This window comes from Hyperolius riggenbachi, chromosome 9, assembly GCF_040937935.1.
Source record: "Hyperolius riggenbachi isolate aHypRig1 chromosome 9, aHypRig1.pri, whole genome shotgun sequence".
NCBI classification, from domain to species: Eukaryota; Metazoa; Chordata; class Amphibia; order Anura; family Hyperoliidae; genus Hyperolius; species Hyperolius riggenbachi.
In genome coordinates this window covers 232259455-232284696 of record NC_090654.1, presented here as the reverse complement: position 1 = coordinate 232284696, position 25242 = coordinate 232259455, and the positions used below count along the sequence as shown (strand labels likewise).

The window sequence follows — 25242 nt, the reverse complement described above, 5'->3', positions numbered from 1 at the left end:
CCTGAACCAGTACACTATCCAGCGAGAAAAAACGCATTCAGTGGAAACTATTCCATTAAAATTGCATTCCTTTTGGTACTAATTTTTGTATTTTCGCTATGCAAAATTCGCACTCAATGGAAATGGGCCATTGGTGTACTAAAGGAGGCAGAGGATCAGCAGGGCAGCCGTGCAATTTCCATTGTTTTAAAGGGGCACTATGGCGAAAAATTGTAAAATGTAAAATATGTGCAAACCTATACAAATAAGAAGTACGTTTTTTTCCAGAGTAAAATGAGCCATAAATTACTTTTCTCCTATGTTGCTGTCACTTACTGTAGGTAGTTGAAATCTAACAGAAGCGACAGGTTTTGGACTAGTCCATCTCTTCATGGGGGATTCTCAGGCATTTATTTATTTTCAAAAGCACTTAGTGAATGGCAGTTGCTCTGTCCAACTGCCAAAAAACTGTGTAGCGAGCAGGGAAGCTGGCCAGCATCATTGTTTAAATCCTTTTTAGGGAATATCTTTATAAAGAATAAAAGCCTTGCGGAGAATCCCCTGTGAAGAGATGGACTAGTCCAAAGCCTGTCACTTCTGTCAGATTTCTACTGCCTACTGTAAGTGACAGCAACATAGGAGAAAAGTAATTTATGGCTCCTTTTATTCTGGAAAAAATGTACTTCTTAGTTGTGTATGTTTGCACATATTTAAAATTTTACAATTTTTCGCCATAGTGCCCCTTTAAGCTTCTTTCACATTATCTAAATTGCATTGTAATGCCATGCAATCGGAACGTGGCTGAAAAATCACATCACACGGTACTTTTGCAGTAGGACCACACAGTGAGGCATACAGTACAATGAAAATGCACTGAATGCTCTGCGTTAATTCAACAGTACCCTACACACAGCAATCAATGTGATAGCCCCATAGGAATATGATTATGTTGTCCATTGCGACACAACAGAGACAGGGCCTAATCCAATTTACTTTTTCTCCCATGAGCGGAATGACCACATGGAAGTAAGCAAGTTCAGTGACTCGACTACTCAACTGTCTGTTTGAATTGCATGATCTTCACAGGCCTGGATAAGACCGAGGAAGAGAAAGTGTACCGGAAGTGAAAAGTCAAATGTACGGAATAGGGTAAGCAGAACCTGGACTTCGGTTCTTGTGTAAAGATGGTCAATGACCATGATGCAAATACTTCTGGCAAATTTGAATGCCAATATATGCAGAATGGAACTGGGCCAATTAAATGCACTTCTTCATTTTGGTTTAGTTTGACCCGATTTCAAGCTGCATACAGTCTGCATGCAAGCCAGCATTATTTGCATGTCCTTGACCATATCTATTTAGCCGTCATCTTAAAGGACAGCTGAAGGGAGAGTGATATGGAGGCTGACATGTATTTCCTTGTAAGCAATACCAGTTGCCTGGCATTCCTGCTGATCCTCTGCCTCTAATACTTTCAGCCATAGACCCTGAACAAGCATGCAGCAGATCAGGTGTTTCTGACATTATTAGCACCATGCTTGTTTCTGGTGTGATTCAAACACTACTGCAGCCAAATACAGTAGCAGGGCTGCCAGGCAACTGGTATTGCTTAAAAGGATATAAATATGGCAGCATCCATGCTCTTCTCACTTCAGTTGTCATTTAACATTAGATCCAGTGCAGTTTGAAGTCAGTTTGTCACAGGTATTCACAAACCTGAACTGAAACTTATGAGATAATCATGTGAAGTATTGATTTAAAATGGAACTAAATTCAGAACTTCCTCTCTGCTCTAAAAGATCAGCCATAGCAAGATAACCTTTAGGGGAAAATGTCTTCATTACAATTTGTAGAAATCCTACAAAAAAAAACCCTGATGTGTTCACTTCTTGCACATTCCTGGGAGCACAGAAAAGGTTAAGCTTCAGTGTTTAGTTATTGTCACAGAGCTATGGCACAGCTCACATTCACATTTGCTAATAATTGCTAGACAGGCTGGTCTAACTAAAAAACCCCACACATACATTTCTTAGCAATTATATGTGTTTTGTATTATGTGCTGTGCATGAGTTCAGGTCTGCTTTAAGATCAAAAAATAAATTCTAAACAGCAGCCATGACGGGCTGATCTAAAATCTGCTTCAATTTTTTGCAAAACAAACAGAAGAACCATTTGAACGTTCAATACTAAAACTTTACTGGCCAGATAAAGTGCTTTGCCTTCTATTTACTTTTAAGGACTTCAGGCTAAAATTGGCTCTCTGACTGCCTTATTTGCATAGATAACAGCTCTTGGAACAGGAAAAAAGGGCGCTGCCATAAGCACCCATTATAGCCGTGATTTGTGGCAAAGAAGGGAAATTGTGTGCACATAGGTGCCTGATTAAAAAAACGTGTGCGCTGAGGCTTTCTGATATGCAAATTGCGGCATTACACATCACATGCTCACATTTCCTTTCTTTGCTGCAAATTGAGTCTTTGTGGTGGAGGAGGGGGGTTAAGTGTTAAGCACCACTTGGGAGGGTTAAGGGTAAGGGCTTGTTTCCACAGCAATGCAGAGCCGTGTATCACTCCCGGGGGCGGAGCTTGCAATCCCATTCATTATACTGAATGGGATAGCAGGTGCAATCGCCCTGAAATGCAGGCAACCATGCACTGCGATTCAAAAGTAAAGCATGAGTGCAGTCTATGCGATCGCATTTTCATAAGCACGCCTGAAAGCGTGCTATATAGAAACGAGCCCTTAGGCACAGGTAGAGGAAGGGTTAAGATGGCCACACACCATACAATTTTTGAAGCATCTTTTCAATTCAAGAATTGCAATCAATTTTTCTGACTGATTGTAACATTTTAAAAAATCTGAATTATGTACCACATATGTTAGGTTATGTTTTCCCCACTTATGATAAAAATGATTGAAAACTCTGAAAAATTTGCTTGGGTCTGTACATCACAAAATCGTTAATCTTCCACGCACCATACAATTTTCATATCAATTGATCAGAAAAATCCAACACTACCGATCTTTTTTTATTGAATAAAAATGGAAAATTCGTTCAGATTTTGCAAATGAATAAAAAAAACCTTTCGATTTTTTTAGTACAACTAATTGTATTTATCGAATTGGTGTAAAATTGGATCTTTTAATTGTATGGTGTGTGGCCACCTTTAGGCATATAGGAAGGTCAAGAGAACCCGAGGTGGATCTTTTGGGGGCAGATAGGACACAGAGGCATGTCCTCTGCCTAATGACATGGCTCCAGTGTTGCCAACCTCAGAAATACATTTTTACTGACAAAGTATAAAAAATTTACTGACAGAACACTTTTTTTTACTGACATCTAATATTACTGAAATTAAATGAAAGATATCACACATGCACCCCACATGCAATACACCGGCAACCACGTGGGCTGTGAATGAGGAAGAAGAGTGCAGTGGCGGACACCGGACAGGTGAAGTATTAACCTCCTTAGCGGTAACCCCGTGTGTGACACGGGGTAAGCCGCCGGAGGGTGCCGCTCAGGCCCTGCTGGGCCGATTTTTATAATTTTTTTTTGCTGGACGCAGCTAGCACTTTGCTAGCTGCGCCAGCACCCCGATCGCCGCCGCCGAGCGCCCGATCGCCGCTATCCGGTGCGGCGCGCGGCCCCCCCCCCCCCAGACCCCTGCGCTGCCTGGCCAATCAGTGCCAGGCAGCGACAAGGGGTGGATCGGGTCTCCCAATGACGTCCCGACGTCGGTGACGTCATCCCGCCCCGTCGCCATTCTTTGAACGGGATTTCCTGATCGCCTATCGCCGAAGGCGATCGGGGGGGATGCCGCTGAGCAGCGGCTATCATGTAGCGAGCCCTGGGCTCGCTACATGATTTAAAAAAATAAAAAAAAAACTGCTGCGCTGCCCCCTGGCGGTATTTTTCATACCGCCAAGGGGGTTAATGCACTGCATCTATGGAAGGGGGGGAGCGAGGGACACTTTGATACATTTACATTTGGGGGATGCAACCGGGGGTTTCCATCATGTTTGTTCTCCATTATCACAGCCCTTGCCGTTGCATGCACCCGATCGAGCATGCTAACCTGAGATTTTCCAGCATGTCCGATTGATACATGCGATCGATACATGCAACCAATTTTGGTCCGAAATTGGTTTGATTGTATAGGCATGCTCTTGGTGGCACCAATTTTTATAATATCAGTAATAATTGTCTTATCTGACGGTCGACTGGCCACCAAGTCTACAGATGTATGGGCACCTTTAGCTAGAGCAGTGTACATTCCAGAGTGATGCGTGAACTGATAAGCAGTAAGTGCTGTGATCTTTTGGGAGAGAGAGGTTTTTTTACTGGCACCACAAAGTTTTTTATTGACTTTACTGACAGCCCAGATTTGTTGACTTTTTTACTGACTGTCAGTAAATTTACTGACGGTTGGCAACACTGCATGGCTCTGTGTACCCCCAACGGCCGTACTCTGCCCCCCCACCGTCGCACTATAGCCCCCCGAGTTTAGTGATAAGATGTGTTGCTAAATCGGAGGTAAACACAGGGAGAGGAATTCCCTGTTCAAAATACCTGCAAGGGGCGTTCCTGCACTGCCATTGGGCAGCTCTCTCTCCCTGGCCGCGCCTCCTGCCGGTCACCCGTCTCCCTGCACACTATGAGAGACACACAATCTCTCAGTGCAGCGTCATGACCCAGAGGTCACGAAAGTGAAAGTGGGCCATTGCAGCCCACGGGAGCAGCGGTTTTTGCGGCTAGCTGATCTGCTCAGCCCCACGGATCAAGTAACCTACTTTTTTTTTTTTTTCATTTTTTGATCCCATCTCGGGCTCTCTTGAAGCGTTAGGCATCAGTAAAGTTATGTGTGAGAGTAGGGTTAGGTTAAAGCAGAACTGTAGTGAGAGGTATATGGAGGCTGCCATATTTATTTCCTTTTAAGCAATACCAGTTGCCTGGCAGCCTTGCTGATCTATGTGGCTGAATCGCACCAGAAACAAGCATGCAGCTAATCTTGTCATATCTGTCAAAATTGTCAGAAAAACCTGATTTGCTGCATGCTAAAGTATTAGAGGCAGAGGATCAGCAGGATAGCCAGGCAACTGGTATTGCTTAAATGGAAATAAATATGGCAGCCTCCATACACCTCTCTCTACAGTTCTCCTTTAAAAGGAACCTGAACTGAGTAAAATGATTTAAAATAAACACATGATGTAGCTGCAAATGAATATTACATACTTACCTCACTGTCAGTTCCTCTCAGAAGCTCACCATTTTCTTCGTACAGTGATCCCTTCCAGTTCTGACAATATTTTGTCAAAAACTGAAATATACCAGCTGCTGTCAGTTACAACTGAATGTGCAAGGTAATATCCATGTTTCCCTATGGCTCAAGTGGGCCATATTACAGTTTAACAGTGTGCTGACCAGGAAGCTGTTATGGGGTAATGGCCATTTTCAAGATGGAGGACAGAATTCCATTGACCACAGTGGGCAAACAGGACTCAGGAGAGGAGATAACCACTGATGATTAGACTACACAGGAGGCAAATATGACGTGGGCATGTTTATTTTGACTATTAATTTTCAGTTCAGGTTCTCTTTAAAGAGAATCTGTATTGTTAAAATCGCACAAAGGTAAACATACCAGTGCGTTAGGGGACATCTCCTATTACCCTCTGTCACAATTTCGCCACTCCTCGCCGCATTAAAAGTGGTTAAAAACAGTTTTAAAAAGTTTGTTTATAAACAAACAAAATGGCCACCAAAACAGGAAGTAGGTTGATGTACAGTATGTCCACACATAGAAAATACATTCATACACTAGCAGGCTGTATACACCCTTCCTTTTGAATCTCAAGAGATCATTTGTGTGTTTCTTTCCCCCTGCAGCTATCTTCCACTGAAGTGTCAGGCTGTTTCTTCCTGCAGAGTGCAGACAGCTCTGCCTGTATGTAATTCCTCAGTATGTGAAAGCCCAGCCAGCTCAGAGGAGGATTTATCCAGCTTGTAAAAGATAAGAGAGAAGCTGCCCTAATCTAAATAATACACAGGCAGTGTGCAGAGAGGGGCCTGGAGGGGGGAGATGCATCACAGAACCACAACACTGAAGAACTTGGCAGCCTTCCAGACACAGGCCGACAAGTCTGACAAGAGAGAGATAAGTTGATTTATTACAGAGATGGTGATAGTAGAAAGTGCTGCAGTAAGCCAGAACACATTAGAATAGCTTTTGGAACTTGTAGGATGATAAAAAACAGGATGCAATTTTTGTTACGGAGTCTCTTTAAGGCATAGAAAAATACTGGTAAAGGTTACTGATATTTTATTAGAATTGAGTATTTGAATATCTGTAATTTTACAGATATTCTACTAGCGGCAATCCCACGCACCCTTTTTCCAGGTGCCTTTTTTACATGAATGCAACAGTTCTAGTTTAAGGCTACTTGCACACCAAGACGTTGCGTTAGGTGCTACGTTAAGGTCGCATAACGTGCACCTAACACAACGTATGGTGCTGCAAGTGAGGACGGTAGAGTGAGCCGCGTCAGGCGGCTCGATTCCTATAATGTCTCCCAGAGTGGCGCTGATTGGCCAGCGGGACCACGTGATGCGGAGCGAGACACTCCGCATCACGTGGTCCCGCCGGCCAATCAGCGGCCGCCAGTGCAGTGAATATTAAGTAGCCATGTGCGCGGCTACTGTAGCTGGCTCTCCCCGCCTCCTCTCCGCCCCCCACTGCGCATGTGCAAACAGTCTAACGCGGCTATAGCCGCTCCAACGCGGTAGCATGCTGCACTTTCCGGAGAACGTGCAGCGTTACATGTAACGCAACGTGGGCTGTGTGAACAGCCCACTTGTGTTACATTGCTGTGCGTTGGGGGAGCGTTACAGGCGCACTAAAGTGCGCCTGTAACGTCTTAGTGTGTAAGCAGCCTTAAGAGAATCGGAAGTAAAAATAAACTTATGAGATAATGATTTGTATGTGTAGTACAGCTAAGAAATAGAACATTAGTGGCACAGATAGGAGTCTCATATTGTTTCCAGTGCAGGAAGAGTTAAGAAACCAGTTATCTATGCAAAAGAGCTCCTCTGAGCTCTCCAACTAATTTAGTCAGAGAGCAATGCTATTTTCTGAAGCACTTATCTCAAGCTGTCTTTAACTGGTTCTTGTTTGTTTAAGGTTTTTCTACCAGGAAGTTCAAAGGATCATTAGCTCTGCTCTGTTTCATCATTTAAAATACAGAGTGTAATTTGTAAACTGCAAATATTAGAGAATGATGCAATGTTATAGAAAAACAGCTATACAGTATAACTAGTAATAAAGAAAAGAGTCTCATTTTTATTTTCAATGTTCTACTAATTATCCGTACTACACGTACAATTCTTATACGTTTTTTGTTGTTTTTTTTTTTGCCTTAGTGTCACTTTAACATTTGCTGTACAGGAAAACAGATAAACACTTCTAACAATTTCTTAGTAGGACTAGTACTAAATGTACTTCTGTTTATCTTATTATGTCATATGTCACGTCAGGTGTCCTTTAAAGAGAACCCGAGGTGGACTTGAAGAATATTATCTGCATACAGAGGCTGGACCTGCCTATACAGCCCAGCCTCTGTTGCTATCCCAAACCCCCCTAAGGTCCCCCTGCACTCTGCAATCCCTCATAAATCACAGCCACGCTGCTGACAAACAGCTTGTCAGAGCTGGCTGTGTTTATCTTTATAGTGTCAGTCTGCTGCTCTCCCCACCTCCTGCAGAACTCCGGTCCCCGCCTGCATCCCTTCCCTCCCTGCTGATTGGAGGGAAGGGACGGGGGCAGGGACCGGAGCAATGCAGGAGGCGGGGGAGCAGCTGAGACTGACACTACAGATGTAAACACAGCCTCACAGCACGGCTGTGATTTATGAGGGATTGCAGAGTGCAGGGGGACCTTAGTGGGGTTTGGGATAGCAATAGAGGCTGGGCTGTGTAGGCAGATCCAGCCTCTGTATGCAGATAACATTCTTTAAACACACCTCAGGTTCTCTTTAAGTCTGAGTAAAGGTTGAAGACAGTGACATATGACTCCATGCACAATAGCCCTAACCCTGGATCCAATACAGGGTTGCTTCAATTATATACCATATGGGGACGTGGTAATGGTAATATTTACGTACATCATTATAGTCAAAATATATAGCATCAACTAACAGGTTTTTTGGGCTACTTACAATATAGTGGAATTCAAAGATGTACAAAAGTAAAAAAAAAAAAAAGATAGGCACTTAACAACAGAAGAATTATCCCAGCATATACAGTTTGTAAGAATGCATTACTCAGAGGTATAATGTAAAAAAGTACAATTTCATTGAGAAGAAACAAGAAAGAGGATCAGTGAAAAAAGACAGGAGATTCTGTAACAACGGATTTAAGTCTTGTCAGACAATTATTGCTTGGAAAAAGAATCCAATATGTTCATAGCTAAATTTTATTCGTAAATTTCAAAGACTAAAGGCTAAGAAGAAAAATATTGAAGGTATCATTTTCTTCTCTTTGCAAAATACCATCACTCAAAAAGCTTGTAAAATAAATAAGAACTTTGAAAAATCAGCATTTTTTTTTTTTTTAATAAATAATATTTCCCAGGCGGTGTGAAGTGGTGCGGAATGTGTTAGGAAGCAACAGAGATCCTCAGCATTTATTTTAGATTGCAATTCACCAGCAGCAGTACTTCATGCTATCAATGGGCCGCTCGAGAATTAAGCCGATTCTGTTGGAGGTCATCTTTCTGAAGGCCAGGATAGTCTCGCTGGTCAGGTGCAGGTTGTTTGAAATATCCAAAACGCGCAAAGAGTACAAGTTGGCCAAGACAACCAGAGCTTCCTCGCTCAATCTGGTGTTACTGAAAGGGAAGAGACGTTTGTAAGAAAATCTGCTTTCATTAAAAACAAAACAAATTGTCAAAGTCATATTTTGATCCACGTCAAGTATTTGGAATTTAATACCTGCGTTTCCCTGAAAATAAAAGTGTTTTATATTCATTGTTGCTCTAAATGTTGTGCTAGGGCTTATTTTCAGGGGATGTCTTAGATTTTTATGAACACACAAGTTCCTGTGCTATTTGTCCTCCTGCCTTCCCCACTGCGCCACATCTTCCTCTGCTGGATCCACCTATTGTGTGCCTCTGCCCCCTTTGTACCTTTTAGTGTCCTCCTGGTGTCCCCCTCTGTATCCGTGTCCTCCTATATCCCCTAAACTAAAGTGTCCCATGTAACCCTATGGCCTCCTAGTGTCCCCTGTGTCCTCCTCTTACCCCTAGCTCCATATCGCGCTGCCCCCCATGTCCTGCAATATCCCCCTTCCCGATCTTCAGCCTATGGGGAAGAAGTACGGCAACTTGTGTCTCTATTGGAGCTGATGATCACGTAGGCTGGACCATGGCTCTGTTAATGGGCTGATCACTGCACTCGCTGAGTAGCAGTAAGTGCAGTGATTGGCCCAATGCGGGAGCCTTGGTCCTGCTTGTGAGACCATTGGCTCCAGACAGACAAGTTGCCATGCTTTTCCCCTTACTGCAGCTAGGGCTTACTTTCGGGGTAGGGCTTATATTTTGAGCATGCTCGGAATTCCTAGAGCTTACTTTCAGGGGATGTCTTAATTTCAGGGTAAGAGGGTATAAGTAGGAAGCATCTTTCCATCTCAATTAACTATAGTAAAACACAAAAGAACAAACAGGGACACCGGGAGCCCTTTTGGTGTATTATCATAAGATAATTCAACAGAATAGTAAGTGCGGCGCTCTACACCTGTCAGTTTAAAGTGTCTAAGACACTAATAACTATACCACAAGTCCCAGAAAATTGTCCATAAATCACATTTGAATTTTGAAAGTTCTCCGCTCCCCTTCAGCAGTGACAAGCAATTAGCATATCAATAGGTATCGCTCTCACCAAATCCATAGGCTGATTAATTACAGTCAGCAAGCTCGCATTATACAGTAGATATGGCCCACGTGTCCAGCTTCTTCCTCCTGGTTATGCTCAGATAGGAAAAAACAGCAAATAGCATAATATTGTTGGGACCATATTGAGAAAATCCTCCACCAAGAATAACAGCACCAATCTGTGCCAGGAAGCTACAAGGTCACCACCACTCCGTGCATCCACACATAGTAAGACTGAAGGCTTACCAGAGGGAATGGCTGACCACTACAGTTCAGCAGAAACGCATCTTGTCCAATCCTTCAGTAATTAATTCACAGCCTTCTCCCTTAATAAAGCTCAAAGGAGAAGTGACATAGCGTAACTCCGTTTATTTAAAACATTTAAAACGAGTAGTAGCACACTCACAATCAGTTATAAGAACATGCGCATATATGTATATAAAAACTTCAGGACGTCCTCACCACCGCCGCTTAGCGCGTCTCCACTCTTGCCACGAGGCCACGCCCTACCGGTTTCGTCATATGACTCATCAGGGGCTCGCCTACGTGGCTGCGTGGAGACGCTTTTAAGCTTCCGCATATGTCAAACTTCCGCATATGCAACATATCTATTGGTGACGGCGGCCATTTTTAGAGCAGCTCAGATTGATACGCATTAGCCTGATCTGACAATGCAGGCATGGCTGTGTGCGCATCTCCCCGCATCTTCATAGCTGCACATTGTAGACACAATACCATGAGTACAATTAAAACATACATCTAACGGTAAAAAAACAGAACAATGGGAATATTGCACATACTTAGAACATTAATACATTTCATAAAAAGCGCCGCAGCGTGACTTCCTCTAAGCCTCTTCGTATCTCATATTACATAAAGTGTACATTGTCAGGACCATATAAATCTATCCTGTCCCCCTGGATGCCCACCTATCCAAAACCATAATGGCACCTAACATATAGTGCTTCTGTAAATGTATGCACATATAGTGTAATTTCATCAGCACCCACAATTAGATCACCCCCCCATCACCCCTCACATAGATATCATGACAAATATATATGGGCTAGTCCCAGCACCCCAGTAGAGACCACCCGTATCACCCAACCTTAACACATGCGATCCCCCCTGTATCTGTGACACCCAGGGTCCTTACCCATTGATATTAGCTGGAATCCCTGTGTGTGACAGAAACAGAAACCTATAAGCCCCCTCATACATCCTAACATTTTAACTTGCCCTTCTTGGTGAGCTGTGATAAATTCATTAAACCACTCCTCCCAATTTTTTCCCCCGAACATTATATACATTGGATTGCCGCAATATAATGATACATTGACGAACCGAAACTCAACAATAAAACTGACATATGTGGCTTAAAAGGATTTTTTCCCTGTATGAAATGTAATCCCTGCATCGAGGCTAAGGCATGTAAAATGTTGTCAAATGTATCTCACAGCACTGGCGAGCAGTTCCCTATTAGGGAATTTATCACTTGCGCCAGTACACATGTGATTTATCTCATTTGGTGCCCGTGTGGCCTTCAATACATCGGACGTACAAAAAGGATGCTAAAATCAAGGGTTAATGAACATGTTAATAATATAAAAAAAGGGATTTCAAAATCATAGTCTGTCAAAACATTTCAAGGAGAAGCACAACTGTGATGCTTCACTTATGCAGTTTTCGGCACTGCAAAAGCTGACCACCAAATGGAGAGGTTGTAACAAAATAAGGGAGATTTCAAAATTAGAAACAAAGTGGATTTACCAGATGGGAACAATGAAACCAAGGGGGTTAACGTGGACCTGGATCTGAATTACTTCATTTCGGATGATTAGGTAGGGGGAGTAAGATTTGATATTTTTTCACTAATTAGGAGGGTTCTGGGTGTATTGGGAACTGTTGGGGCTAAATTTGAATGTATCATTATATTGCGGCAATCCAATGTATATAATGTTCGGGGGGAAAAAATGGGAGGAGTGGTTTAATGAATTTATCACAGCTCACCAAGAAGGGCAAGTTAAAATGTTAGGATGTATGAGGGGGCTTATAGGTTTCTGTTTCTGTCACACACAGGGATTCCAGCTAATATCAATGGGTAAGGACCCTGGGTGTCACAGATACAGGGGGGATCGCATGTGTTAAGGTTGGGTGATACGGGTGGTCTCTACTGGGGTGCTGGGACTAGCCCATATATATTTGTCATGATATCTATGTGAGGGGTGATGGGGGGGTGATCTAATTGTGGGTGCTGATGAAATTACACTATATGTGCATACATTTACAGAGGCACTATATGTTAGGTGCCATTATGGTTTTGGATAGGTGGGCATCCAGGGGGACAGGATAGATTTATATGGTCCTGACAATGTACACTTTATGTAATATGAGATACGAAGAGGCTTAGAGGAAGTCACGCTGCGGCGCTTTTTATGAAATGTATTAATGTTCTAAGTATGTGCAATATTCCCATTGTTCTGTTTTTTTACCGTTAGATGTATGTTTTAATTGTACTCATGGTATTGTGTCTACAATGTGCAGCTATGAAGATGCGGGGAGATGCGCACACAGCCATGCCTGCATTGTCAGATCAGGCTAATGCGTATCAATCTGAGCTGCTCTAAAAATGGCCGCCGTCACCAATAGATATGTTGCATATGCGGAAGTTTGACATATGCGGAAGCTTAAAAGCGTCTCCACGCAGCCACGTAGGCGAGCCCCTGATGAGTCATATGACGAAACCGGTAGGGCGTGGCCTCGTGGCAAGAGTGGAGACGCGCTGAGCGGCGGTGGTGAGGACGTCCTGAAGTTTTTATATACATATATGCGCATGTTCTTATAACTGATTGTGAGTGTGCTACTACTCGTTTTAAATGTTTTAAATAAACGGAGTTACGCTATGTCACTTCTCCTTTGAGCTTTATTAAGGGAGAAGGCTGTGAATTAATTACTGAAGGATTGGACAAGATGCGTTTCTGCTGAACTGTAGTGGTCAGCCATTCCCTCTGGTAAGCCTTCAGTCTTACTATGTGTGGATGCACGGAGTGGTGGTGACCTTGTAGCTTCCTGGCACAGATTGGTGCTGTTATTCTTGGTGGAGGATTTTCTCAATATGGTCCCAACAATATTATGCTATTTGCTGTTTTTTCCTATCTGAGCATAACCAGGAGGAAGAAGCTGGACACGTGGGCCATATCTACTGTATAATGCGAGCTTGCTGACTGTAATTAATCAGCCTATGGATTTGGTGAGAGCGATACCTTTTGATATGCTAATTGCTTGTCACTGCTGAAGGGGAGCGGAGAACTTTCAAAATTCAAATGTGATTTATGGACAATTTTCTGCGACTTGTGGTATAGTTATTAGTGTCTTAGACACTTTAAACTGACAGGTGTAGAGCGCCGCACTTACTATTCTGTTGCATTATTTAGGGTGGTCATACCCACCCAATTGTACGGCGATCCACGTGTCAGTGTGTAGGAGTATATTTTATACTGAATTCTGTCTAATTTATGAAAGGAGCGCACATACCACAGTTACTTATTGCAATTGTACAGTATTGGTGGTGGTGCTGCATACTTATTGGAGATGGATATGTTTAATATAAGGAGTAGGGGCCAGATTGATTTAGATAAGATTTTTGATAAACAGCTTAATACTGAGCATCAAAGTTTAGATACACTTTTCAGACAATTGCAAAACTTAATGATTAAAGAATCAAATGCTTGGTGGGATCTGGCGAGCCTGAATAAACATGCAAAGGAGGGCATTATACCGAGACGTTTCAGGTGGGACATATTGCCCACTGATGGAGAGGAAAGTGAAGAAAATGATAGGGAGCTTGGAGAGTTCCTAAATCAGTGTGGAATAAATCTCCTTAAGATTCTGGGGAGGAGGAAACAGGATAGATTGGAGAGATTGGGGAAAGAGATTGATGGGATTAAAAATAAGATGGAAGAGTTTAAGGATCAGGAAGAATTCACTGAAAATGCAAGTGTGTTAACTAAATGTGTCCAAAAAAATGAGAAAGAGATGAGTGAAATAAAAATCAGACGCTTTCAGAATGAGTGGCAGGAATACAAAGGCAAAGTAGCATACAAATGGCAGGTGGAACAGGCTAAGAGGATAAAAACAGAGGAGTTGGCCAAGCAGGCAGGTGCCAGCGGAGAACATGGGAATAACCAAGATCAAACTCCACTTGGTGAGATCACCCGAGCACAACCTACCCAAGGGGGATTAAGCGTAGTCAGAGCTGAGGAGGGGAGGTATAGACAGGAGATTAGGCCTTATGCAGGTGATCACTATCAAGCCCAACAGCCACCAAGAGGCTCGCACTATCCCAATAGGAAATCACAGGAGGAGGGTTGGCAACAACCTAGATATACTAAGAACAGGAATTTGCAAAGGAAAAATGGGGATGGAGGTTATGCCCCAGCACCCCATATTCGATATGAACCAAGGAAATATAATGAGAATTTTGGCCAACAACATCCAATAAGAGATCCGAGACAGGACTCTCTGCCTACGTTCAATCGTTATGAACCCTTGGACAGACAAGCAGCTGAGACCATTCACCATCATTTTTTGGGGGGAGGGTCACCCAGAGTAGACTGGGAAGAAATGGAGCACAATCACAGGTTTTTCAGGAAAAGAGGACTAGACGAGGACGAAGAGGAGGGAGAAGTAGTAAAAAGAAGGAGATAGAGAAGGGAAAGGGGATATTTAATATTAGTGGGGTTCCGTTATCCCAAAATGAATTGCACATTCTTGATAAAGGGTTGAAGTATGCCCCGAAGCAGGGCCTGGACAAATTTGGAGTATGCATTGACGTGAACAAATACGTTAGGAAATTGAATATTAAAAAGTATTTCCTTTCAAAAGAAGGACCCACAACCAGGGCTAATAATTTTGATAGCACAAAGGGGTTTGTACACACTACTTTGAGGAACAGGTCCACGTTTAACCCACCTGATGTATCCAAGGAAAGCACGGTGCAGGTATTTAAATCGATGGTCCTTAAAGACCTTGAAAAAATCCATACAATCAAAAATGGGGGGGAAATGAAGACAATTGGGGAGCTGAGCCGGAGAAAAGAAGTATTGATTAGGCCAGCTGACAAAGGGGGAGGAGTGGTAGTCATGCATGTAGACCAGTATCGGAGAGAAATGAAGCGGATTTTGGCGGATTCACAAACGTATGAAAAATTGAGAGGTGACCCTACAAGGCAATATATGAGTGAACTAAGGATCCTTTTAAAAGAAGGCCTTGATAGGGGAATTCTCAATGATGCAGAGTTTAAATACCTGCTATTAGATGCACGAAGGATCCCTGTAATGTATATAAATCCTAAAATACACAAAGATTTGGTGAATCCCCCTGGCAGACCCATTATCAGTGGCATCGAATCCCTCAATCAGAGGATTGGGGAATATATAGATACATTCCTACAACCCGTTGTTAAGAAATTAACGCTGCTATTAAAAGATACCAAACAGCTCTTGCAAGAATTGGGTGGCGTAGAGGTGGATGACAGACATTTTTTGGTAACGGCAGACGTCAGTGCATTATATACCATCATACCACATGACGAAGCTATTCGAACGGTAAGACAGGGCCTAAACATCTACACTGACCTGGATGCCGAACAAATTAAGTTCATTCTACAACTACTCCAGTTCTCGTTAACCCACAATTATTTCTGGTACGGAGATCAATTTTATTTACAAGTTCTAGGCTGTGCCATGGGTGCAAAATATGCACCAAGTGTGGCAAATATTTTTATGGATGATTGGGAGATGCAGGTTCTGGCACAGTCCGAAAGCAATAATGTAACCTCCTGGAAAAGATACATTGATGACTTAGTATGGGTCTGGAAGGGCACAGAGGAAGAATTAAAAACATATGTGGAATGGTTGAATTCCAACAGCAAAGGGATCAAACTGACAGCTGTTTGGAGTCAAGAATCCATTGAGTTTCTAGATGTGGTCATCTTTAAAAATGACCAAGGGGTGGGTACGAGAACTTTCTTTAAACAAACGGACTGCAACGCATATATACCCATTAAGAGTTGTCACCATCGAAACTGGCTTAATAGTATTCCTAGGAGCCAGTTCACAAGACTCGGAAGGAATTGCTCTGATTTGAAAGATTATGATGAACAGGCCGAAATGCTGTTGGGTAGATTCCTGGAAAAGGGCTATCAGGAGACCCCTCTAAGAAAGGAAATGGCAGCCATCAAACATCGGGATAGGAATGAGATGCTTATAGATAAAATTAAACCAATACAGGATGGAAAGTTTGACTATGCTATTATGTTGGACTACAATTCCCAGCATAAAGAGATTGAACGGATAATAAAAAGATACTGGGGTCTACTGTTAAACGACCCAGTGTTAAAAGTTCAGTTACCCAGGTGCCCTAAATTCTTTTATAGGAGGGCTAGAAATTTACAGAGATCACTGGTCAAAACATGCATTGACGAACCGAAACTCAACAATAAAACTGACATATGTGGCTTAAAAGGATTTTTTCCCTGTAAGAAATGTAATCCCTGCATCGAGGCTAAGGCATGTAAAATGTTGTCAAATGTATCTCACAGCACTGGCGAGCAGTTCCCTATTAGGGAATTTATCACTTGCGCCAGTACACATGTGATTTATCTCATTTGGTGCCCGTGTGGCCTTCAATACATCGGACGTACAAAAAGGATGCTAAAATCAAGGGTTAATGAACATGTTAATAATATAAAAAAGGGATTTCAAAATCATAGTCTGTCAAAACATTTCAAGGAGAAGCACAACTGTGATGCTTCACTTATGCAGTTTTCGGCACTGCAAAAGCTGACCACCAAATGGAGAGGTTGTAACAAAATAAGGGAGATTTCAAAATTAGAAACAAAGTGGATTTACCAGATGGGAACAATGAAACCAAGGGGGTTAACGTGGACCTGGATCTGAATTGCTTCATTTCGGATGATTAGGTAGGGGGAGTGAGAGGTGATAGTTATTTGATATTTTTTCACTAATTAGGAGGGTTCTGGGTGTATTGGGAACTGTTGGGGCTAAATTTGAATGTATCATTATATTGCGGCAATCCAATGTATATAATGTTCTGGGAAAAAAATGGGAGGAGTGGTTTAATGAATTTATCACAGCTCACCAATAAGGGCAAGTTAAAATGTTAGGATGTATGAGGGGGCTTATAGGTTTCTGTTTCTGTCACACACAGGGATTCCAGCTAATATCAATGGGTAAGGACCCTGGGTGTCACAGATACAGGGGGGATCGCATGTGTTAAGGTTGGGTGATACGGGTGGTCTCTACTGGGGTGCTGGGACTAGCCCATATATATTTGTCATGATATCTATGTGAGGGGTGATGGGGGGGGTGATCTAATTGTGGGTGCTGATGAAATTACACTATATGTGCATACATTTACAGAAGCACTATATGTTAGGTGCCATTATGGTTTTGGATAGGTGGGCATCCAGGGGGACAGGATAGATTTATATGGTCCTGACAATGTACACTTTATGTAATATGAGATACGAAGAGGCTTAGAGGAAGTCACGCTGCGGCGCTTTTTATGAAATGTATTAATGTTCTAAGTATGTGCAATATTCCCATTGTTCTGTTTTTTTACCGTTAGATGTATGTTTTAATTGTACTCATGTTATTGTGTCTACAATGTGCAGCTATGAAGATGCGGGGAGATGCGCACACAGCCATGCCTGCATTGTCAGATCAGGCTAATGCGTATCAATCTGAGCTGCTCTAAAAATGGCCGCCGTCACCAATAGATATGTTGCATATGCGGAAGTTTGACATATGCGGAAGCTTAAAAGCGTCTCCACGCAGCCACGTAGGCGAGCCCCTGATGAGTCATATGACGAAACCGGTAGGGCGTGGCCTCGTGGCAAGAGTGGAGACGCGCTGAGCGGCGGTGGTGAGGACGTCCTGAAGTTTTTATATACATATATGCGCATGTTCTTATAACTGATTGTGAGTGTGCTACTACTCGTTTTAAATGTTTTAAATAAACGGAGTTACGCTATGTCACTTCTCCTTTGAGCTTTATTAAGGGAGAAGGCTGTGAATTAATTACTGAAGGATTGGACAAGATGCGTTTCTGCTGAACTGTAGTGGTCAGCCATTCCCTCTGGTAAGCCTTCAGTCTTACTATGTGTGGATGCACGGAGTGGTGGTGACCTTGTAGCTTCCTGGCACAGATTGGTGCTGTTATTCTTGGTGGAGGATTTTCTCAATATGGTCCCAACAATATTATGCTATTTGCTGTTTTTTCCTATCTGAGCATAACCAGGAGGAAGAAGCTGGACACGTGGGCCATATCTACTGTATAATGTGAGCTTGCTGACTGTAATTAATCAGCCTATGGATTTGGTGAGAGCGATACCTTTTGATATGCTAATTGCTTGTCACTGCTGAAGGGGAGCGGAGAACTTTCAAAATTCAAATGTGATTTATGGACAATTTTCTGGGACTTGTGGTATAGTTATTAGTGTCTTAGACACTTTAAACTGACAGGTGTAGAGCGCCGCACTTACTATTCTGTTGCATTATTTAGGGTGGTCATACCCACCCAATTGTACGGCGATCCACGTGTCAGTGTGTAGGAGTATATTTTATACTGAATTCTGTCTAATTTATGAAAGGAGCGCACATACCACAGTTACTTATCATAAGATAATTAACCGAACGTAAGCGTATATAATACTCACAAGTCTGGGTTGCTATATGAGGCAACCACTCTGCTAGGCATGTGGGGAAATCCCGTCCCCACTTGGTCTTTCTAGGGATAGGTCACAGCTTCTTTGAAAACATCCTTCATTTCAAGGATGTCATGAAGACCCTACCTCTTTGGGTGGCGTAACAAGTTATAGAAATGTAGGAGGCGCATGGCTTATCTCAACACCATAGAAAATTCCCCAATCAAGACCCCAATACAGTGGATGTCTGTCCTATAGAACACATACCTCCCGACGTGGCTAACCGTAAAGATAGATTAAAAGCAAGAGAAATGTTCTGGGTCTTTAAACTCAGGACCCTCCAGCCAGAAGGCCTGAACATTTGCCTAGAGCATAACCCATGATGAGTCCCTTTCTACCATCGCCCACTCCGTGTCATCCTTTTACCCAGTCCTTTTTCCTCTCCCATCCTTGCCTTTACCTATGTTCTCCTCCCCCCCCCCCCCACACCTATCCCCTTCCCTGCCCCCTACCCTCCCTGCCTATCCCTTTTTCCCCACCTCAGCAAATCCTTTCTTACCCCTATATAGTTTTTGAATAACAGAAGGCCAACATATGTCTATATGAAGGGGATTCCAATACCGAAGCCCAAATTTTATAATGAGGGATTCATACAATATAAATTAGTATAAAATGTATGTATAATCTTTAACTACTCTGTCGTATACTTTGTTTTTAACTATTCTGCATTTTTTTAAATCTAGTTTTATACCTTATGTACATTTTTACAAATCAAGAACATATGTATTTAATCTAAACTTTATACGCTTATGCATCTTTGAAACTTTGAATTTTGTTTTACTAGGTCCCATAATCCTATGATTCATTAATCGCTACCCCATAGAAGTGGGAATAAAAGGCCCCCCACATCTCCCTTTTTTTGCACCTACAATCCCCTTTAACATATAGAATACTACGCTCTACATGCCCCTCCCCCTCTTATCCAGCATTCAGGCCTTTAATCCTCTCCCTACAATCAGTACCTGAAGGCTTGACTCCTACCATACTAAGACCGGCCCCCTTTTAACTGCCAGCAACTATTTCCACTAGTCACTAGGACGCATAGATTTAATCCATTCTTTATCATATACCGTACTTTCCCTAAAATTCCCCTTAACATATAACATCCATTTTTAATTTCTGCCAATTATGCCCCATTAGCGTTATTACCACTTCTTCCTACTATCATACAAAGAACAGCCCTTCCTCTTAGCATCTGGTTGCCCTGACTACAGGTCACATGGCACACAATCACGTGACCACATCGATCTCCCTAACTTAGGGCATACAAAGGTATTCCTCCCTCCGCTTACAGCGTCTCATCACCATGGATACCAGTCACATGACTTAAGGTCTCGTGACTTCCTCTCCTCGCGTTCCCGCTCTTGGAACGCATCGGGCGCATCACACGCGTCACCTCTCCCCCCATATTACGTCACTTCCGCCCTACTGGCTAGCCACCTAACCTAGGTTCATTTACATATTGCTACAGCAACCTATCCTACGTTCACTCCCCATGCCTCCTCCTTCCACCCTGCCCTCTGACGACGCAGCGCACAGTGCTTCTGAGCGCTGACGCCACTCTCCCACCTTTCCTCCATTCGTTTGACTGCAAAAAACTATATTAGACCTTCCCACCTAACGGCAGGTAATGGCGCCCAGTCTTTTCCTCCCTTGCACGCCTTCTACAGTATTCTAAATAGCCTACCCTCTGTGCCTCACTTATATGGGACACTGATACAGCAATACCATGCTTATATGGGATATGTATATGGATTTTTCAATACTACCATCTGTCTACAAATACCTCTGCTATCAATGCTGTTTTTTTATTGATTATTCTAAATGGTTTTTAATATACCTTGTGGCATTTTATAACTATGTAGTTCTGGATGCACTTTTACTGCTGTCAATACCTATATAGATCTGAAGAGACCCTATTACTATTCTTACCTAATCTATGTAAATTACTTGGCAATATGCTATAAACATATCTGGGTGTCTGTTTCATTTAAAAATTACCTAATATAGAATATGTAATGAATACAAACTACTAGGTTTTTACTATGTAGGTTCTATACAGTGCAGTGGTACATATACTGTATTTCTTTTATACATTTTTATACATTCTTATTGTATGTGAGTTCTGAGCGTCCATATTTGTTTATTTTTAAAGCGTATCCTAAGGGCGCCTCCTAAATCTCTATATCTCAATTAGGAGACTCAATTCAAAATTCAGAAAAACTAGACATGCGCTACTTTTGCAACTGTGGCAACTGTACGTTAGTGTCCTTATTGCCCAGAAATGCATCTCTCTGCAAACTGAACCAGTGGACAGAGCACACCAGCACTAACGAATGTTTAACCACTGTATTTGTGTATATGTGCAGTGTCAAGTCCTTCCCGATGTCTAATCCTAGTCATTAGTTCTATCCTCTACCAACCCCTAACATTAAAGGAAACCTGAAGTGAGAAATATGGAGGCTGCCATAGTTATTTCCCCTTAAACAATGCCAGTTGCCTGGAAGCCATAGACCCTGAAGAATCATGCAGATCAGGTGCTCTGACTGAAGTCTGACTGGATTAGCTACATGCTTATTTCAGGTGTGTGGTTCAGACACTACTGCAGCCGAAGAGTTCAGCAGGACTGCCAGGCAACTAGTATCGTTTAAAAGGAAATAATTTGGCAGCCTCATTATACCTCTCACTTTAGGTGTCCTTTAACTTTCCAAATCTAGCACTTGTCCTTAATTAATTCAAGTGTCATTGGGCCTGATGCACGAAAGCATGGTAATATTGACACTGCACTGCAATATTATCCTTACTACTGACACTGCAGTGTACCGCAAGTTATGCTATTAGAGCGACCTGCAGTACTGAACTACTGAGACTGTTGTTGGGTAATGTACAATACCAAGAAGTGTAATCGTTAGTATGCCAGCTTAAAGAGAGTCTGAAGCGAGAATAAATCTCGCTTCAGAGCTTATATTCAGCAGAGGCATGTGTGCCCCTGCTAAAACGCCGATATCCCGCGGCTAAACGGGAGTCCGTTACCTCCCAAATCCCCTCGTGGAGTCCCGGGGATCTCTTCCTGGTGAGGCAGGGCTAATGGCCGCAGCCCTACCTCCATGCGCGTCTTATCAGCGCGCATCTCCGCCTCTCCCCCGCCCCTCTCAGTCTTCCTTCGCTGAGAGGGGCGGGGGAAAGGCCGCGATGCGCCGCTGATAGACGGCGCTGAGAGGCAGGGCTGCAGCCGTTAGCCCTGCCTCAACAGCAGCAAAATCTACGACCAAGTTGGTCGCGGATTTTGCAGGGGGGATTTGTGAGGTAAGGGACCCCTGTTTAGCCGCGGGATAGCGGCGTTTTAGCAGGGGCACACATGCCCCTGCTGAATATAAGCTCTGAAGCGAGATTTATTCTCGCTTCAGTGTCTCTTTAAAAAGAACCCGAGGCGGCATCACAAGATTAAAAAAAAAAAAAAATACTACTTGGTCCACGCCACCTCCCGGATGCATCTGTGCCACTCTCCATGGCTCCACTCATCCTCCGCAGCCTCTGATCACTGGCAGACGAATCCAAGATGGCTGCAACCCGGAAGTACTTCCTTGGGTCATGGCTTAGCTCCCGATTGGAGGAGGCGGAGGAGTGAGGTGGGGGAGCAATGCGGGGGAAACAATTTGATTGAAGGTTGGCAGGGCAAAGGAGGATAGCGACCATTAGTTTGTCGCTAGTCTGTAGCTAGTTTGGGGGAGGGGAACACATTTCAGTCGGATGACCAGAGCCGCTAGCGGGACCAAGTAGGAGCCGAAGAGGATGTCGGGGAACCTTGCGGGCTATGGGGGGCTGGTGGAAGCCCCAGGTAAGTCCAGATTTCAAGTTTTTTTTTTATTTTTACTGCTCAAGTCCCTTTAGGAAACTCCAATTATCTATGCATAAGAGCCTTTCTGAGCCACCAGTTGCTGTTTTCTGGAGCACTTATACATCAAAGAAATAAAGACAGATTTAGATAAGATTTTTACTGCAGGGAAGTTGAAAGGGTCAGTAGCTCTGCATGTGTTATAGTTTAAAATACAGAGCGTGGCTTGTAAGTGCAAATATGACAGAATTATGCAATGTAATATAATATATATATACTTCTTGCCACTCTTCCATAAAGGCCAACTTTGTGCAGTGCATGACTAATAGTTGTCCTATGGACAGATCCCCCCACCTGAGCTGTAGATCTCTGCAGCTCGTCCAGAGTCACCATGGGCCTCTTGACTGCATTTCTGATCAGCGCTCTCCTTGTTCGGCCTGTGAGTTTAGGTGGATGGCCTTGTCTTGGTAGGTTTACAGTTGTGTCATACTCCTTCCATTTCTGAATGATCACTTGAACAGTGCTCCGTGGGATGTTCAAGGCTTTGGAAATCTTTTTGTAGCCTAAGCCTGCTTTAAATGTCTCAAAAACTTTATCCCTGACCTGTCTGGTGTGTCCCAGCCACATCAGCACGGCTCTGCGGTGCCTCTGCAAGGGGGACCTGCGCGCTAACCGCCGCGTCCAACGCGGCGGTTTTTCCACGCTCTGCCATGCCTTGCACGGGGACAGCCGCCTCAGACTGAGTGGAGGCGGCTGCCTCCCCGTGCTCTGCCCCGCTGTGCGCGGAAAGAGCCGCCTCCGCCTGGCTCATGGCGGCGGCTCTTCCGCGCATCTTCACAGTACCCCCCCCCCCGAGGAGTGGACTCCGGACAGCTCCTTCCAGGCTTTTCTGGATGTAAGGCATGAAACTCCTTCCTTAACTTGTCTGCATGCATGCGACTCCCCGGTACCCATTGTCTCTCCTCAATGCCATACCCTTTCCAATGCACCAGATACTGTACCGAGTTTTGTACTATGCGTGAGTCCAAAATCTTCTCTATTTCGAACTCAGTTTGACTATCCACTATGATCGGAGGAGGAGGAGTAGGACCCACATGGACTGCTGGTTTGAGCAGGGATACATGAAAGGACCTTACCCCACGCATGCTGGCGGGAAGGTCAACGGTATAAGTAACACTGTTGATCTTTTTCGCTACCGGGAACGGACCGACAAACCTGGGGCCCAATTTGTCTGAAGGTTGTTTTAGAGTCAAGTGACGTGTGGAAACCCAAACTAAGTCTCCCGGTTGGAATTTCCACTCCAAAGAGCGTCTCTTGTCCGCTTGACCCTTCTGACTTCGGAACGCCTTTTCCAAACCATCTCTTACCCTCCACCAAATGTCTTTAAAGGACCTTTGCCAGGCCTCCAGAGCTGGAAACGGAGTGGCGGCTACTGGCAATGGTGAGAATTTGGGCATTCTTCCAGACACTACCTGGAACGGAGAGAACCCGGTGGAAGAGCTTTTTAGATTATTTTGTGCAAATTCTGCGAAAGGCAAAAATTTTACCCAGTTATTCTGCGCTTCTGCGACGTAGCACCTCAAAAATTGTTCCAAAGACTGATTGATTCTCTCCGTTTGACCAATGGTCTGTGGGTGGTAGCCCGATAAAAATGACAGCTTCATGCCCATTTGGTGGCAGAATGCCCTCCAGAATTTAGAAACGAATTGGACTCCCCGATCCGACACTATGTTCTCCGGAATGCCGTGCAGCCGGAACACATGTGTGATAAACAAGTCGGCCAATTCCTGGGCCGAGGGGAGTCCTTTCAAGGGCACAAAATGGGCCATTTTACTGAAGCGGTCGACCACCACCCAAATGACCGACATGCCCTCTGACCTGGGAAGCTCACCCACAAAATCCATGGACAAATGGGTCCATGGCTCACTCAGGGTGGGTAAAGGCTGCAAGGTACCCACAGGTGCCAGCTGGGAGGGTTTATTTTTTGCACACACTGCACACTCCCTAACGAACTCCTTGCAGTCTGCTGCTAAAGAAGGCCACCAAGCACACCTGGATACAAGATCTTGTGTTCTAGACGCGCCAGGGTGTCCCGCATTTTTGTGAGAATGAAACATTTGCAAAATGCGGAGACGAAAGGGCAAAGGCACAAACATAACCCCTTCAGGTTTCCCTTCGGGGACATCCTGCTGAAAGGGGCTCAGGGTCTCTGTCCAGTCTTCCCAAGTCTCTGTCACAGCTAACACCAGTCTCTGTGGGATAATGAACTCTGGGGCATTGGGCTGGGCTGTCTCCGGCTCAAAGCATCTGGACAGAGCATCTGCCTTAATGTTCTTGCTGCCCGGGGTGTACGTAATAATGAACCTGAACCTCGAAAAGAATAATGACCATCGAGCCTGACGGGGACTTAACCTCTTAGCCCCCTCGATGTATTCCAGGTTTTTGTGATCAGTGTATACTGTAATCGTATGTTCAGCTCCTTCCAGCCAGTGACGCCACTCCTCAAAGGCGAGTTTAATGGCGAGGAGCTCTCTGTTGCCTATATCGTAGTTTCTCTCTGCCGGAGAGAACCTACGAGAGAAATAGGCACAGGGATGTAATCTTCCCTGCAACCCTGATCGCTGAGACAGCACAGCCCCTACCCCGACCTCTGAGGCGTCCACCTCAACAATAAAGGGGTAAGAAGTGTCAACGTGCCTCAGGATGGGTGCCGA

The 25242-nt window shown here is 43.8% G+C and overlaps 1 pseudogene; it reads right to left on the bottom strand.

Annotated features, from left to right (window-relative positions):
- Positions 1–8432: 8432 nt before the first annotated feature.
- The window catches only part of LOC137533603 (uncharacterized), a 47206-nt pseudogene continuing 30396 nt past the window's right edge, over positions 8433–25242 (bottom strand).